The 18,194-nt window shown below is 40.2% G+C and overlaps 1 protein-coding gene across 2 annotated transcripts in view; it reads right to left on the bottom strand.

Moving 5' to 3' along the window:
* The window catches only part of LOC124273589 (putative sodium-coupled neutral amino acid transporter 11), a 184,863-nt gene that overhangs the window by 117,115 nt on the left and 49,554 nt on the right, over positions 1–18,194 (bottom strand). Inside the window, exon 2 of one of the 2 annotated variants that reach the window (XM_046708872.1) lies at positions 12,556–13,238. The gene's annotated coding sequence lies outside the window, so the exon portion shown is untranslated. Of the gene's footprint in view, positions 1–12,555; positions 13,338–18,194 lie in introns of those variants that run through there. The other variant, XM_046708871.1, reaches the window with a different exon arrangement.

Raw genomic sequence — 18,194 nt, 5'->3', positions numbered from 1 at the left:
CGCAGCTATTCATTACATGCTACGACTCTAAAACAAACAGAGGACATTTAGTTGCATGTTTGTCAGCAAGTCCTGTTTGGTTGTTTTTCAGTTATTAGTGATTTTACATGTCCACTTCGTCAAAGATCGGATGAAAAACACCAGCATGCACAGTTTCCATGGAAACCAAGTGAAAAAGGGTGATTGAGCCATTTCCTCAGAAGGTGCTTTCACGATGGTGTCATGCCGAGATTGCACAAATAAAAGATGTGGGTTTGAGTTTGTGAGGTAATCATCCATTCCTGTCAAATACTCACTTGTAACTCGTGCCCTGTGATCTGAGGCGCCCTCGTGAACGTCTGAAACCCATTTGAGACGTGTCTCTACTGTGGCGTCAGCTACCTGAGTTGTGTTCCACGAAACCTCTTACTGCATAATGACATTGAAATCTCTGCAATCTGCATGGAAATTGGGCAGTCCCAAATTGGGGAATTTTGTTGGACCTCGTCTCACATTTGAATGGACCAGACAAGGTATGAATCGGTGGTGTCACAGAAGCTTCAGATGTCCTATGATGCTTGCGGTACACATTGGCATGCAAGTGAGTGGGTGGGCAGGTGGATGTATGTTCGGGTGGATGGATGGGTGGGAAGGTGGGTGGATAGATGGATGGATGGATGGATGGATGGGTGGGTGGATAGATGGATGGGTGGATGGATGGGTGGGTGGATAGATGGATGTGTGTTTGGGTGGATGGGTGGGTGGATGAACAGATAGATGGGTGGATGGATGGGCAGGTAGATGGATGGATGGATGTTCTCCACTGTGATACTGTAAAATGTCGGTTTGGAAATTAGTCACAAGCTGACTCGTTTTGGAGAAAAAGCATAGTGTGCACTTGATGTACTGTGTTGACTTGAATTTGGGAATGAATGCAAAGCCTTGACTAGCACAAGAATATTCTGTTTCAGGAAGTAATCTGTGCAGTCATTGGTCAGAGTAGTTGCTGGTTTCCTTCTCGCTGGAGTGAGGGAGTGAGTTTTTGAGGTTTTATGATGTCTTTAACAATATTCCAGCAATACCATGGCGAGGGACACCAGAATTGGGCTTCACACATTGTACCCATGTGGGGAATCGATGGGTCTTTGGCATGACGAGCGAACACTTTTACCACTAGGCTAACCCACCACACAATACCTTGATTCTTGGTTAAATTCCTCCCCCCCCCCTCCTCTCTCTCTCCCTCTTGTATAAGCATATGATATATGATCAGACAATATCACATTTCAAAATTTCCAATCATCTGTTTTATGAAGTAACTCTATACAGCATAATAAAATTACATAATATTCATTTTACGTTTAAATTCTGTATTGATTTTCAAAATGACATCTTCATATGCTTTTGAAGTACAGTGAGACCTCAGATACCCAGACCCCAGATATCTGGACACCTCGCCTTCCGGTCAATTTTTAGAAAAAAACAATCTCTTACGTTATAAAAGTGACTGTCTATAACGGATAATCAGTTTCCGTTTCAGGACGGTATATTTTACAAACCAACCGGCTAAATCAACACAAAATTGACTCACATATCCGCATGAAGCTTTGATCTACCGCTGACCGTGTGAAGGGAAGCGTGAGAGTCCGTGTTTTGACACGAGACATGGTCTGCTAATCCGGATTAATGATCGGTCAGCAAGGTATTGGTGGTGATTAGTAGTCCTAGCTGACACTGAGTTAACCATTGAGTTCTAACTGATAAGTTGTTTATTCAATCAAAGCAATAAAAAGTGCAGTGTGTCAATATTCAAGTCAGTTGGTGTTGATTGTCTTTCAAAATTGATCACCAATGGCTAGTCAACCTACCAAACACAAGCGCAATGCAGTGACAGCCAAGGAAAGGAAAGAGATACATGTGTATGTCTTTACAAAGAACAAAATCCCAAAGTAAGTTTGGATAACGTAAGCAAACATTTTGGACCAGTTTTTGGACATGTGATTGGAAAGTTGACAATTGGCAACATAATCAAGCAAAAAGATAAATGGCTTGGCACACCAGACGATTCTTCGGATCTATCCTGATCGAGAAATGCCAAGTACCAGAAGCTTGAAGAGGCTGTTTATCTGTGGCTCAGCGATGTTTCAAGTCGAAAGGTGCCGGTAAATGATCAAATGCTGACAGAAAAGGCAAAAGAAATCGGGGAAAAGTTAAATGTTGTGGACTTTGCATATTCTCGGGGATGGCTGTCACGTTTCAAGTCTCGCTATCACATTTCAAGAAAGATCTATCAAGGGGAGGCTGCTAGTGCAGATAAAGATGCAGTTGTGAAGGGAGATTGGACCTGAAGAAAGTTGTGGACAATTTTGACCATGATGACATTTTTAACTTAGATGAGACTGGTCTGTTCTACAAGCTGGGTCCAAATTACACTTTGGCTTCGAAACCAGTTGCAGGAACGAAAAGATCGAAAGAAAGAATCACTGTAGCTTTGTGTGCTAATACAACTGGGTCTGTTAAGATAAAACCCTTTGTTATTGGCAAATCAAGATGACCACGTTGTTTTGGAAGTGATTTCAACCCCAAAGAGTATGTTCGCTACAGATTCAACACTAAAGCCTGGATGACATCTGACCTGTTCAGCGATTGGCTGATCTACTTTGATAGACAGATGAGGTCCCGTGGTAGGCGTGTCATACTGCTTTGAGACAATGCCGCTAGTCACAACTGTGCTAACTGAGATTAACAACAAAAGTCACGGTTCACTTACAACCCCCGGGCACTACGGCCCACATTCAGCCCATGGATGGCGGAATTATTCGGACATTCAAGGCACATTGCAGAAAACACCTCGTCCGACATCTCCTCAACTGTGTGGATAATAATGAGGCCCCGGTAGTGAACCTGCGACAATCACTGAGGATGGTCAAACAAGCCTGGGATGCAGTGAAACCTGCGACGATAGCCAACTGCTTCCGCCACGTTGACATCCTGCCTCAACATACAGAGGAAGACTCAGACGACGACATGGTGCTTTCTGAGCTGGCCGAACAACTCAGAAAGTTTGCCAATGCCAGCAATACAGATTCCACAGAAGCCCCGCCCACTGCCGAGGAGTTTGTTGATATTGACATTGAGGTTGAGACTGGCGAGGCACTGTCAAGATGCTTCAATTATCGACATGGTTATCAATAAAGAAGATGCCGAAGAAGAAAGTAGCGGTGATACGGTGATCAGCCAGCCCCACTACCCTGCTCGTTCAGGCAGCCCCACTACCCTGCTTGTTCAGGCAGCCCCACTACCCTGCTCGTTCAGGCAGCCCCACTACCCTGCTTGTTTGCTGACGCAAAGAAACATTACGAAGGCCTGGTCAGCTACTTTGAGAACATTGGCGACCGTGAAAACCTTGACAAAATGTTGTCCGGCGTGTTGCAAAGCAGCGGCACCCAGTGCAAGCAGTCCTTAATGAAAGACTTTTTCAAAACTAAATAATTGTAAAGGTATGATTGTGATGTTGTGATGCTGTTTTTATTGACTATACATGTACAATAAAGGCTTGATGATCATAAACATTTTGGATTTTCCTTGAGGTGTATGAAAACGAAAAATCCAGATATCCGGATATTCAATTATCCGGACAATTTACGTAAAAACAAATGTGTCCAGTTATCCGAGGTCTCACTGTACTTGGGATACCATTACATGCCCATCTGTCGCAAAACAATTTGTTGAATCTGATTCACAACAGTACTAAAGCTATTATCAACCACATGGAAGAATTAATAACAAACAGATTCTCAGCAAAAACTAAAATGTGTTTGACAAACTTTTATCCATAAAAGGCAAAAAATATCTAATCTAAACTTAAATTAACCAAAATTGATTAAATTTACATTCTGTGTCACATAGTGACTCAAATACAATACATATCAATTTATGATTAGCCTGTTTGTTTGCTGTTTAACGCCACTCAGCAATATTACGCATATATGACAGCATCTGTTAATAATTTAGTCTGGACCAGACAATCCAGTGATTGAAATCAAAATCATCGATCTACACAATTGGGATATGATGATGTTTAAACCAACACAGCAAGTTTGACCACCCGATTGCCTCTAACGACATGGATGAAGGCCGACTATTGATTTACAAAGCACGCACATTTAGTTAATATGGTAGAAGTAATGGCTATGCTTGTTTTCATGCTGATTAATAATTAGTGAGTGAGAGAGCCAAGTCTAACGGAAACACTTCCAGCTGCATCATAATGAGTCTGATAACTGTGGGAGGGAAGTGATGAGGTTTCAGATTACCACACTGATGAAGCCCACACCAAGTGACGTATCCCGACATAACAAACTGACGCCTCAGACGATGTACCACTCAAGTCTCCAGTTCATAATTAGAAGAAAAATACCTTCATCATCACTGCCACATAACTCTTTTATTCATGTGTCCAAAATTATGAGGTCGCAGGTTCTATCCCCTGTCGGCTCATGCCAAAAGATGTTAAAATATGGTACTTGCTGTTTTTCCTGCCTGGCGCTTGGCATTAATGGGTACAACAAGGACTGGTCAGCTCATAGTCCGCATAATGTGTCTGAGTGGGGTATTCATGCTTAACTGCGGGATGGTATCTCAGAGGGCTAGCACTATAAAACCAGCTTGAGCCGAGGCTAGTGCAAGCAGCCGCACATACACATGCATGCATGTTGTCATATGAGCGAAATATTCTTAAGTATGACGTGAAACCCCATTTCACCTAACCTCATCTCTGAATTTTCAAACTGGTAAATGTGAACATACACATCATCACATTCAAATTACATTGCAGAAACTGTCTTGCAAAAACATTCTAAAAACACTGTGAATACTGTATTCCTCTACAGGATAAAGTTATCCAAATATTTTAATTAAAACTATCTACCTAAATACTTATTTTCAAAAGCATCTTGCAACAATATATTTTTTTGTGGCAGGCAATTTCTTTAAGCTTTCAGAAGCATAAAAAAAATTCAAGCATTTTGGGGGACATTTTTTCTTTGCAGACGTAAAATCCTGGAATTTATCTTAAGTCACTTAACATTTTTTTTATTTTGGTCATAAAATGAAAGAATGTCCTACCAAAATTTTTAAATCTTGATAATGTCTCCAGCAAAATCGCTGTCAATGGACACTGAAAGTTGTTCCAATAGTTGACTGCACCGATCTAGACCGTCAGACATAACACAAGGTCATGATGGTCACACGTTCTGACCACAATATCTCCATCACCCAGAGACAAAAGAGGCGAAAAACGTGAAATGGCTGCAAATATTGTAAGAATAGATAGCTGAAAATCAGTGATGACACCAGGTGTTCAAAAAAGGGGCAGAGGTTAAAGTGTCCGCACATCATGCTGAATATCAATGTTCGTTTCCACACCTGGTTACAGTGTGGGAAGAAGCCCATTGCTTCCATCTTCTCCCATGAGTCTTGCTGACAAAGTTAAAATGTTTGTGTAGGGTTCATAACTTTATCTTTAATTTTTCGCTTATGTTACTTACCGTGAAGAATTTTCTTTTTCTGTCCTTTATTGTTGTCAAATATCGTGGGAAAACACACCGGAATTGTAACTGACCAGAACTGCGCACGCATGTATTGGTGATAACTGTTCAGCAGCCAGTACCGATTCTTGTATCATCAAAACCTCATCAAAAACAAATTATGTTATGTTATGTTTTGGTTTGGTTTGGTTTCATTGACCGCCAAGATGATGTGGGAATTGATGATCACATAAAACCTATGTAATTACATCTCGTCTTTGTTTCAACATCCTTCCTCGGAAATAAGAATGGTTCAAAAGGAATAACTAGCCAAAGGCCTTTTTAAAGGCTACAAACAATTACTGCTAACAATCATGATAAGTGTTGATTTTAAGATCTCTTTTCAGAAACTACCAACAATTACTGCTTAACAATCTTCAGAATAATATTGTTCATCTGAACATATTTGTTCATAAGTTTCGAACAATTTCTGCTTAACAATCATAATAACTCCATCATTCATCACAAGATCTCTTTTGACAAATACTAAAATAGTCAACAAGTTTTCTTCTGAATAGAAAAAATTTAAAATACTTGTGATAATTGTACCATTTTAGCTTTCAACTTAATTTCCCCAGTTTCTAACAGAACTGCACGCCATTATGACACACACCAAACTGGGAAATCGATACGAATGCTCCAAGTCGGGGGAATTCCTGTATGACATAATCCTGACTTCTAAATCAATATCCAAAGACTTCCAAACTACAGATCCATACATTGTTAGATAACCTGGAACCTCTAGATTCTCTGATGAAGAAACGTCCCACTCTGGGACATTTTACAAAACCAACTGCAATTTAATCATTCAGAAGAGATCAATATCAAAGAATATGGGCGGCCATTGTGTTTTCATTTGGGTCTTGGGAAGGAGGCTGGGTAACCAGCTATCAAATATTGGTTGTTGTCGTGATTACTAAAATCAATAATCAGACCTCTTAAATCGATTATTAACTGATAATAATCAATTTTTTTTTTATGATCATAAGACATCTTATGAAGTCACCGAGGTATGTTCAGCTCACTTGACGAGACAGAGCCCAGTAGCAGGCTTATCATCTCATTAACATCAACTGAGGTATGTTCAGCTTACTTGACGAGACAGAGCCCAGTACCAGGCTTATCATTTCATTAACATCGACTGAGGTATGTTCAGCTTACTTGACAAGACAGAGCCCAGTACCAGGCTTATCATTTCATTAACATCGACTGAGGTATGTTCAGCTTACTTGACGAGACAGAGCCCAGTACCAGGCTTATCATTTCATTAACATCGACTGAGGTATGTTCAGCTTACTTGATTCGAGACAGAGCCCAGTACCAGGCTTATCATTTCATGAACATCGACCGAGGTATGTTCAGCTCACTTTGACTTGAGACAGAGCCCAGTACCAGGCTTATCATTTCATGAACATCGACCGAGGTATGTTCAGCTCACTTTGACGAGACAGAGCCCAGTAGCAGGCTTATCATCTCATTAACATCGACTGAGGTATGTTCAGCTTACTTGACGAGACAGAGCCCAGTACCAGGCTTATCATTTCATTAACATCGACTGAGGTATGTTCAGCTTACTTGGCAAGACAGAGCCCAGTACCAGGCTTATCATTTCATGAACATTGACCGAGGTATGTTCAGCTTACTTGACGTTAGACAGAGCCCAGTACCAGGCTTATCATTTCATGAACATCGACCGAGGTATGTTCAGCTCACTGACGAGACAGAGCCCAGTACCAGGCTTATCATTTCATGAACATCGGACCGAGGGTATGTTCAGCTTACTTAGAATATTACGAGACAGAGCCCAGTACCAGGCTTATCATTTCATGAACATCGATCACTGCGAGGTATGTTCAGCTTAGTATGTTCAGCAGATTGAGACTGACTGACTGACTGGGTTTGGTTTTCTGCTTTAGCAATATTCCAGCAACATCATGACGGGGGACACCAGAAATGGGCTTCACACATTGTACCCATGTGGGATTCAACCCGGGTCTAAAGGCGTGGCGAATTCAGCGCTTTAACCACTAGGGCTACCCCTAATCGCCCCACTTGACGAGACAGATCCAGTACCAGGCTTATCATCTCCATGAACATCGACTGAGGTATGTTCAGCTCAATTGACGAGACAGAGCCCAGTAGGCTTATCATCCTCATGAACATCGACCGAGGTATGTTCAGCTTACTTGACGAGACAGAGCCCAGTACCAGGCTTATCATTTCATTAACATCGACTGAGGTATGTTCAGCTTACTTGGCAAGACAGAGCCCAGTACCAGGCTTATCATTTCATGAACATTGACCAAGGTATGTTCAGCTTACTTGACGTTAGACAGAGCCCAGTACCAGGCTTATCATTTCATGAACATCGATAGCCATAGGGTCCTTGACCACGAGTAGGTCATGGCACTCTGTGAAGTCCATTTAGTACTTCCTGTGACAAACAGTGTTTCATACCTTTTCAAATTGTCCTCTGGTTGTCAGTTGACAGTAAGGAACCGATAATCCTTGGAGGAATAACAAATTTAGGATCTAACCATCCCCAAATTAGTCAACAATTACGACTGTCAACAGCTGTGTCGGCCAAGCATGGTTTTACACTTGGTCTGGTCTATTTGGCGGTTGTGCAATTTAAAACCAAAACTGGTTCTTGAATATCGCTTGTCACCAGAAATCTGGTACCAGAAGTAATCTATAATTTTTACTACCGTATTTGCCATATTGAACACTCAACTCCATATTAATTGGCCAACCAACTTCTTGACCAATCTGTAAATTTTAGTACCGTATTTGCCATATTGAACATTCAACTTCATATTAATTGGCCAACCAACTTCTTGACCAATCTGTAATTTTTACTACCATATTTGCCATATTAAACAATCAACTCCAATAGCTGCCCAACTAACTTCTAGACCAATCTGTAAGTTTTATTACCATATTTGCCACATTGAACAATGGGACTACTTCAGCCATTATGACTTGTTTACCAATCCCAGTTCAATTTATTTTGAATAAAATATGTTTCCACTGAATACACTAGGAAGTCAAGAATACGGAAACCACACAAGGGATATATATATTCATCTGTTCTGTACTTTACTCTTCACATCAACAATATCATATGGATTCCTTTTACCCAAGGTCGCCCTTCACAATGAAGGTTATCATATTTCAAAGCCTTGACAGTAGAGATATCAATTTCAATATCCATTGCTGACTTCAGTACAATGCGACATTTCTATCAATATCAGAGTTCTCAAGCAGTTACTGCCCTTCACCATGAAGCTCGTCATATTTCAGAGCATTGACAGTACAGATATCAATGCTTACATATTTCAATATCTCTTATGGCTGAGATGTGGCATTAACACCTGTGTTAAGTGTGGATATCAAACTACCAGAACACGACAGACCATGCGAATGAGTAAACATTTCTATGCTCGATTTCATTAACAAAATACACAGATGAATCTATTGCTAAAGGTCACCACAGATTTGACTACTCCATTTATACTGACAGCAGAAGTAATAGAATCTGTGTACTTATCATTGCACATATGTCTGGTAATAGGGATAATATAAAAGCATTGCTGAAAATTAAATTAAATCTTTTACACAAATTTGGGCAATTCATAAAATCAAATTTTTAAGAATTTGGAATTTTTAAAAATTATTGGGTGGGCCTGTGTTTATTCCTGTTGAATATGTCGCTTAAATATGAATAAACGGTCAAAGTCTTATTTATCCTGTCACACATTATCAGCCTTAGTCAAATATCTACGACAACAACCTTGCAAGGACAGCCATGTTATTAAAAACAAGGTTGAAAATAATACACTATATTTGATACTTGGCGAATAGTTTATTAAGAATATTTTGGCTTCGATAGTTCTTCTCTGGTGGAAATGGCAAAGGCATAAAGATTGTTAATTGGGATACATTTATAGACTGCCATGAGCAGCTCTCATAAGGCACTGGGTCCAATTTCATTATTCTTCAGACTTCATGAAATTGGTGACATATTTTACAGTTTATGGTGATATGAAAATATTCATACAAACAGGCGCATGTGCATGCTAGTGTTTGAGTGTTTAAGCGTTTATGTGTGTGTGTGTGTGTGTGTGTGTGTGTGTGTGTGTGTGTGAGAGAGAGAGAGAGAGACAGAATATTGTGTGTGAAAGAGCGTGCAAAAGTGTGTGTGAAAGACTGTGTGTGTGTGTGTGTTTGTGAGCATGCAAGTGTGTGTGAGAGAGAGTGTGAAAAAGAGTGTGTGTTATAGTGTTGTGTCTGTGTGTAGGCATGAGTGTGTAAGTGCACATGTTTGTGAGAGTGTAAGAGAGAGAGTGTGCATGTTTATGAGAGAGTGTGTGTGTGTGTGTGAGAAAGTGTGTGTGAGAGAGTATAAGTGTGTGTAAGTGTGTTTGTAGTGTTATATGTCTGTATGTATGCATGAGTGTGAAAGTGCATGTGTGTGAGAGAGTGTGTGAGAGTGTTTCTCGGAGAGAAAGAAAGAGTGTGTTTGTGTATGCAAGAGTGTGTGTGAGTGTTTGTAGTGTTATATGTGTCTGTGTGCATGCACATGTAGTGTGTGTGTGTGTGTGTGTGTGTGAGAGAGAGCAGGTGTGCATGCGTGTGCGTGTGTGTGTGTGTGTGTGAGTGTGAGTGAGAGAGAGAGAGAGAATGGTTTCGGTACAGTCAGCAGTACTGAATTCAAGTCTCAGCAGACCTGATGTGAATAACAACAGCAAGTCTCCATGCTACTGCAGTGTAATGACATGCAAGCTAGGAATCCCACTGAGGCTAATGGAGAACTAGCTAGGCTTGAGTAAATTGGCAATCCCAGCAAAATTGATTTACGCTTGTGAAACACTTTATTCATTCAGAAAGTCACAGTATTATATATCAATCTAACACTTTAAATGATGCTCGCTCGTATACTTGGTTGGAGTCTGGACCACACAATCCAGTGATTGTTCTTAAGAGCATCAATCCACATCATCAGTGCAACAACGTACAATTATTGCCGTCACCGACCCTGACCACCCGATACGTCATCTCCTGTAACCAGAATGGGTTGATACGACCTATTCTAACCCAGAATACCGTATTTCCAGGAGTGCCGGGGGTAAAGCAGTGGTTTAAGAAATAAGCGTCGGGCCTCTAATAAGCGCCATGTTTCTAATAAGGAATGGGTATGTTTCTAGAAATGCATTCTCCCTTGATCCAAAAATAGATTTATTAAGGAATGGTCCCTTTAGTCATAAGTTCCTGTCCTCCACATGGCGCGGGTTGATGGATATTGTGTAATTGTCGAAGCTGCAATCAGTGGGTTTCATAAAAATATAAATATGTGTGGGATCCAGTGCCAGTTGAATAAGCGCTGGGTCTCCAATAAGCGCCATGCCTCCAATAAGCGCTGGGTCTGGAAGTCCGTTGAAAAAAATAAGCACCTGGTCACTTATTTAAGGAAATACAGTACCCCCTGGGGCGAACAGCTAAATAATCTTCCTAATTAACAAAAGAATGAAGAGGCTAAGTGGATCAGATGGCTGACTTTATGTGCTGGTGATTAGGTGCCTGACTGAAGATTTGGGTTCAAACCCTGAATGAAACTAGAATCTGTACTTCACCAAGAAAGTGTAATCCCAAATGTAACATGCGTAACAAGCGAACGTGTGAGTTTCTCAAAAGTCACTATTTCCAGCGTCAAAGTCCACTTTCAGAGGTAACAGACCTTGGACATTTTAAAAGGCAAGCAGACGGTCAAGCAAGACAAGAATGGTAAAGGGCTTCATCCCGAAAAGGTTGTCTGAACATATCTAAACCTGACTACAGAAACATCGCAGTCCAATCGTAACATCAAGGCAACAAGGAAATAATGGCTAATGGCTCCCCTTTGTCACTGACAGTCCCTTGCTACTCTTTCCAAACAAGTCAGCCAAGCCATCATCTGCCTATTCTCACCAGCTTTACCAAGCTACAGTTAATTTCCGAGCAACAGCCAGTTACCACACATTTAAGCCTGGATTTCCAAGCCTGCAGCTGAATCACCCCAGGTCTGGCTATAGCTTGTTTGACATCGCTCGTAATCAATATATAACTCTAATGGTTCAATTTCACCACAACCAGCCTTTCAGTAGACCAACAGTTGAAATAGTCATCAAGGCAACATGATTGCTTAATAGGTAGCATAAATCATCGACAGTAGAGTTCACCATTACAATTTTGTCACATCATATACAGTTCACATCTGTTCCATTGTCTGAATGCAATGATGCTTGGGTACCCATACAAAACTGAAAAATCAATGTATTATCTATGTCATCTCTAGTAATCCAGTCAATTCAAATAAAATCAGAATATATATTTTTTTTAAGAACAATTTATATCCCCAATCAATTATTCCACATGAAGACACCAAATCAAGTCTGTAAAACGACACGAAATGATACGTTTATCAGTCGATAAAGTGACCCTCAGCACAAACTCGTAAAATAAACATGCCGAGTGTTTATGTATCTTGAATAAACAAAGTAAGGATACTAACTGAACCACGGTCTCAATAGCTACTCTGGAACATCTTCATGGATCAGGGATTTATCGAGACCTCCTCAGTCTGCCACAAACGTCAGTAAAACAATTGTAAATTGGATTAAAATAATAATAACTTAATAACTCTGACAGTTATAACCAATGTTACTGTTTACAGTGAGTGACTTTTTATCACTGATAACAGACCAGTTTTAGGGAAGTGGCATTATGCCTAATTTGATAGCATTGCCATGAATGCAATGTTTAAAGCCCTCAGAATTTAGGAAAAAATCTTTTATTTTTTTTTACAATTTTGAAGATTTTGAAAGTTTCCTTGCCATGGGCAATGAGTCTAGAATCCTAGATAAATCCCTGTTAAAAGCATCAAACACCTCTGACATAAACATAGATCAATGGTATGAAAATCAGCACAGAAAACAAGCATATATCTTACCTGACTATGGCCCAAAATGTAGGTCCCTTCAGTAGCCATGGTTCCTTGAATGATGCACTTTACACTCTCTGGTTACGTTTGTGTACTATTCCCATCTGTTTCCAACAAAGAAACAGCAGTCGTCACCTTCGAAAAGCCCAATTTCACCGCCTACGTCCAATGGTATAATCCAAAACGGCAGAACGTGTATCGGACTGGCAAAGAATACTACACAGAACACTGAAACTGGACTCTGATATGAGCGGCAAGAACGCTGGAACCTACCCTATGATTGAAACATGAAGACACAGAGTGTTTGTGTTACTGACACGGACGCGTCTGCTGTTGCACTGATGTACAAATGATTCCCTAACAGAGAGGTAGAACACACATGTACCGTGCGTATCACTATTGATTCATTTCCTCAATCGCTTCACCATCTGCCAGTCAAATCCAAAACATCCGATGAGCGACCATCAATGAAAATCTTCCAGTTCTACCACATCGCCCAGCATCTCAGTGTCGTCTGCTACTAATGCCGTCTGCTTGGTCTGCCGTCTGCTTGCACTGCTAGGTGTCTGCTCATTGAATGGTGGAGCTGTAAACCTTCCCTCCAAGTCACAGACAAACTGCTTCATCTAGCATCTAAGTGACCGTCCTGTCTGTCTGTTTGGTGAACAATGTCTAAGCTTCTCTCACTCAACCTGTCAAAGGAAAACTGAATAGAGATTTCATGAATTGTTAATGCAGTCCAGCTGACCCGTAAGTCAGCAGTCGTGAATAGACTGCACACAGAGAGTCACCTTTGTGAGGAATCAATTATTTCAAACGAAGGCAATATATGTCACTAGCTCAGATATTTTGTAACAAATAATTGCTGACAGCTTAATTTGTTGTTTATACTCTCGACAGACATGCAGGGATTCAATCCAAACTGAAATAGCTGAAGCAGTTCCTGTAACTGTGTAATGCGGTTTTGCTGCAGTTGTTATGGAGAATAATTTATAACAAACAATGATTGATCAATCACAAGGGTTTTCCATGTCACATAAAACATATACACATTTCAAATGCTTGACAATTTCATACATTTTTAGCCTTTCAGATATATTTAGAAATCAATTTGCCAATATCATAAAATATGTATTAAAATGAAGCCCTGCAAATGTAATGTATTATTGATATTTTTAGTGCATTTTCACAGTTTGTAGAGCCTGCCAACCATTAATTCAGAACATAAATAAGTGATTAACACACAATTTTTACCATCTGTTCATGTGACAGTCAACTTGACTGTCGATTTGATTTTTCAACAAAAAAAATGGGTTATCTGTTAGGCTGTCGAGATAAACATTAAGTCAGTGAGAGTAAGAGCTTTGGATATTTTGCCATTGTGAACAATATTCCAGCAATGGCAGAGCAAATACTGCATGGTATTACTGGTATACCGGTATACCACAAACAGTATGTACAGGAGTGGAAATAACCCATTGCCCGACGCCCGAGTCCAGTGGTTTTTTTTGTCGGGCAAGCACATTTGTATATCACGCTGTACCAGTGTTCAGTTGACATTCCAATGTTAATTATGTTGTTTATTTCAAAAATCACCAAGAAAATTGGCCGGTATAGCGGAAAATTTATCAGGGCAAGTGATTTTACATGTGCCACTGTACCGGAGTACCCTAGCAAATTTAAATTTATTTCCACCCCTGATTTATTGTAATGTTTTTTTCTGAGAACTGGTATATTGGGTAAATACCATACATGAATTTTTTGTGATTATCTTTATGGCTTTAAATTAAAATCTACAATGACTTTCATTCACAAGAGATGTTTTACTTTGTCATTCAATGACAAAACGGCATACTGTAATACTATAAATTTATAAAAACGGAAATAGAATCCCTGACTATGCAACCCAAGTTTGAAATTGTTGTTATCAGAACCATAACATATATATTTAAGGACTTATAATGTAAACCATTAGATCAACATGTACAATTAGTGTCACCTACTGTCAAATACTCAAGATACCAATATATCGCAATACGGGTACCTGAATCACAATATATTGCAATACAATTAATTTGCCAATACACAGCCCCAGTCAGAGCATGTCAGCTTCATGTACCTGAAAGTGGGTATGTCTCTGGTATCACTCTGCTGGAACCATGTACTGGGTATGGTGTTGTCAAACCTAGCAACCTAATCAGGGCAAACCGAAACAATTGTCTAATACTGCCACAATCGTATGTTGAGTGTTGTCCCATTTTGCCACGCCAGATATAATTCTTTATTCTAAGTTTGAATCCTGGCTCACCCGAACCATTGTTTCTCATTTTGTCACCAGGTCTTTACCGGAGTGATAAACCTCCCAAGATCTGGTCACTGCTGGCTTTAATCCTACAGCAAGCTCACATACTGGGTTATAAATGGAATGTTGTTAACAGGCGTTAAAGGCACGATGTCACACTTTTTTTGACAATATTCCAGCCTATATTACATATATTCGGGCCTACGCACTCACTTTAGCTTCCTATTGATGCAATAGAAGACTTATTATCCCTCACGACGTGCCAGAAATCGATAATTTAAAGTTTGGGGCATACAGCCCTCTTAAGAGAGAACACTTGCCATATATGGAATGTAAAACAATTGCTCCTTACATCGAAAACTGTTACACACGATGTTATCGGTGTTTGCCAAACCGGTTTCAATCACGTTATGCGTAGGATATTTGTAAAGAGCGCTCCAAGGGACATAACTCTACTGGGTTCACTTGAAATAATGTTCGGCTCGGTAGAGGGCGCAAAAGTCGATTAAATGCAAAGTTGCTTTAATTCATTCCAACTTGATTTGATATTGAAATCTAAATATGTAATTTTACGGGGAATAAATTATATGGTAGCTTCCATGAGGGCTGATAGTTAGTATTATTAAAAGAAATACATGTGTGGTGTGACATTGTGCCTTAAATATTGTATTTCACCCTACATTCAAAGCACCTTGTAATCAAAGGCACTCATTAAAATCCTCTTCCTTTTTATTGGTGTTATCAGTCAAACACGAAGTCGTCTAAATGTAGCAGTCATATCATCTATACCTAATATAATGAACATAAAAAAAACAATAATTGGGTATTTTCATTCCTTTAAGAATTTATTTATCTTCAGACCTGCAACCTTAGAGTGGGTAAGTGAGTTTAGTTTTATGCTGCTTTTAGCAATATTCCAGCAATATCATGGCAGGGGACACCAGAAATACCCACTTCGACGTGACGAGCGAACACTTTAACCACTAGGCTGTAAAAACGTCTTGAACAATTTGGAAGGCAACCATAATTGTGCAACTTTCAGGCACATATGCGTAATTCAATTAAACTGCAAAACACACTTGATCTACAAAAATCTTTTGATCTGGTGATACACACATTTATGGAATTCCATTGTCTGCAAAATGTATGGATCCTTGAACATTCTATGGATCTACAGAATTTCATTGACCTGAAGAATTCTATTGATTTATGGAGTTCTACTGTTTTATGAAAATCCATTGATTTATGAAATTCCACTATCTCCAGAATTTTAAGGGTCTGAAAAAATCTGTGGATCCACAGAATATCACTGACCTGAAGAATTCAAATTTATGTAATTCCATTGACTTCCAAATTCCATGAATCTGCAGAATTCCACTGATCAGCAGATTCTGATCGATCTACAAATTTTCACAATGTCTGGAATCCCATGGATCTGCAGCATTCTATGGACCTGGAGAATCCCATGGATCTGCAGCATTCTATGGACCTGGAGAATCCCATGGATCTGCAGCATTCTATGGACCTGGAGAATCCCATGGATCTGCAGCATTCTATGGACCTGGAGAATCCCATGGATCTGCTGCATTCTATGGACCTGGAGAATCCCATGGATCTGCAGCATTCTATGGACCTGGAGAATCCCATGGATCTGCTGCATTCTATGGACCTGGAGAATCCCATGGATCTGCAGCATTCTATGGACCTGGAGAATCCCATGGATCTGCAGCATTCTATGGACCTGGAGAATCCCATGGATCTGCAGCATTCTATGGACCTGGAGAATCCCATGGATCTGCAGCATTCTATGGACCTGGAGAATCCCATGGATCTGCTGCATTCTATGGACCTGAAGAATCCCATGGATCTGCAGCATTCTATGGACCTGGAGAATCCCATGGATCTGCAGCATTCTATGGACCTGGAGAATCCCATGGATCTGCAGCATTCTATGGACCTGGAGAATCCCATGGATCTGCAGCATTCTATGGACCTGGAGAATCCCATGGATCTGCAGCATTCTATGGACCTGGAGAATCCCATGGATCTGCTGCATTCTATGGACCTGGAGAATCCCATGGATCTGCTGCATTCTATGGACCTGGAGAATCCCATGGATCTGCAGCATTCTATGGACCTGGAGAATCCCATGGATCTGCAGCATTCTATGGACCTGGAGAATCCCATGGATCTGCAGCATTCTATGGACCTAGAGAATCCCATGGATCTGCAGCATTCTATGGACCTGGAGAATCCCATGGATCTGCAGCATTCTATGGACCTGGAGAATCCCATGGATCTGCAGCATTCTATGGACCAGGGCCCCGTTCCTCAAAGCGATCGTAGCTCTAAGATGATCGTAACTCCCATACTTTAACATAGGCTTACGACAGTCGTAGCGCTACGATCGCTTTGAGGAACGTGGCCCTGGAGAATTCCCAGAATCTGTAGAAATCATTGTTCTTGGTGTGCATGTTCCAGAGAGTATTTTCTTCAAGATATTGCAAAATCAATGTAACATTGTGGACGGACAAAATCAAATTTCGTTTTCTCCAATTCTGTGGTTGAATAAAAGCAGAAATGGACATGAAATATTCCACAAGTTGATGGTTAAAAAAAAGTGCATCAAATGTATCTAATAATTTTTTTACTACTGTTTAAGAAAGTAACAACTTGAAATATTCATGAAACAAAGATATAACAGAAGAGTCTGCTTTCTGAACTGACAGGTGTTAAATATTCTGCGTCTGCTCCGTTACACTTCCTGACACTGTTTGTAAGATGGAAATGAAACTGACTGTTGATGTCATCAATCCAAAAATATCTTGAAGGCCAGAACACTTGAATAACTAGATTTACAAATACGCTTGTCACTCTCATATGTTTTCTTGTCCAACCAACTCCATGAGCGACATTCACGACATTGTCGCCCTCTTCCTACTACCCTTGCACAATCCCAGTCACAAACATTCACATACAAAACATCTGTGATTGGAATTAACACAGACAAGCTGATGTCTTTTAATCTCCAACTTTACTGTTACATTATATTTCGACAGACTGTTCTTGTTTTGTTCAGCCTGCTTCATCTATCACTTGAGGTGACAGAATAGCATTTTTACCCCTCCCAACAAACTCAAGAGTGAGTGAGTGAGTGAATATGGTTTTACGTAACTTTTAGCAATATCACAGCAGGGGCCACTGGAAATGTACACATTGTAACCATGTGGGGAATCGAACCCAGGCCTTCAGCATGACATGCAAACGCTTTAACCACGAGGCTACCCTACGCCCCCAACAAACCCAAGAAAAGAAAATGGCAAGATGTACTATGCTATTATACTTT

This window comes from Haliotis rubra, unplaced genomic scaffold, assembly GCF_003918875.1.
Source record: "Haliotis rubra isolate DU_JTF1 unplaced genomic scaffold, ASM391887v1 Scf182, whole genome shotgun sequence".
NCBI classification, from domain to species: Eukaryota; Metazoa; Mollusca; class Gastropoda; order Lepetellida; family Haliotidae; genus Haliotis; species Haliotis rubra.
The sequence above is the reverse complement of the archived record's forward strand: the minus strand, read 5'-3'. Positions and strand labels throughout refer to the sequence as shown.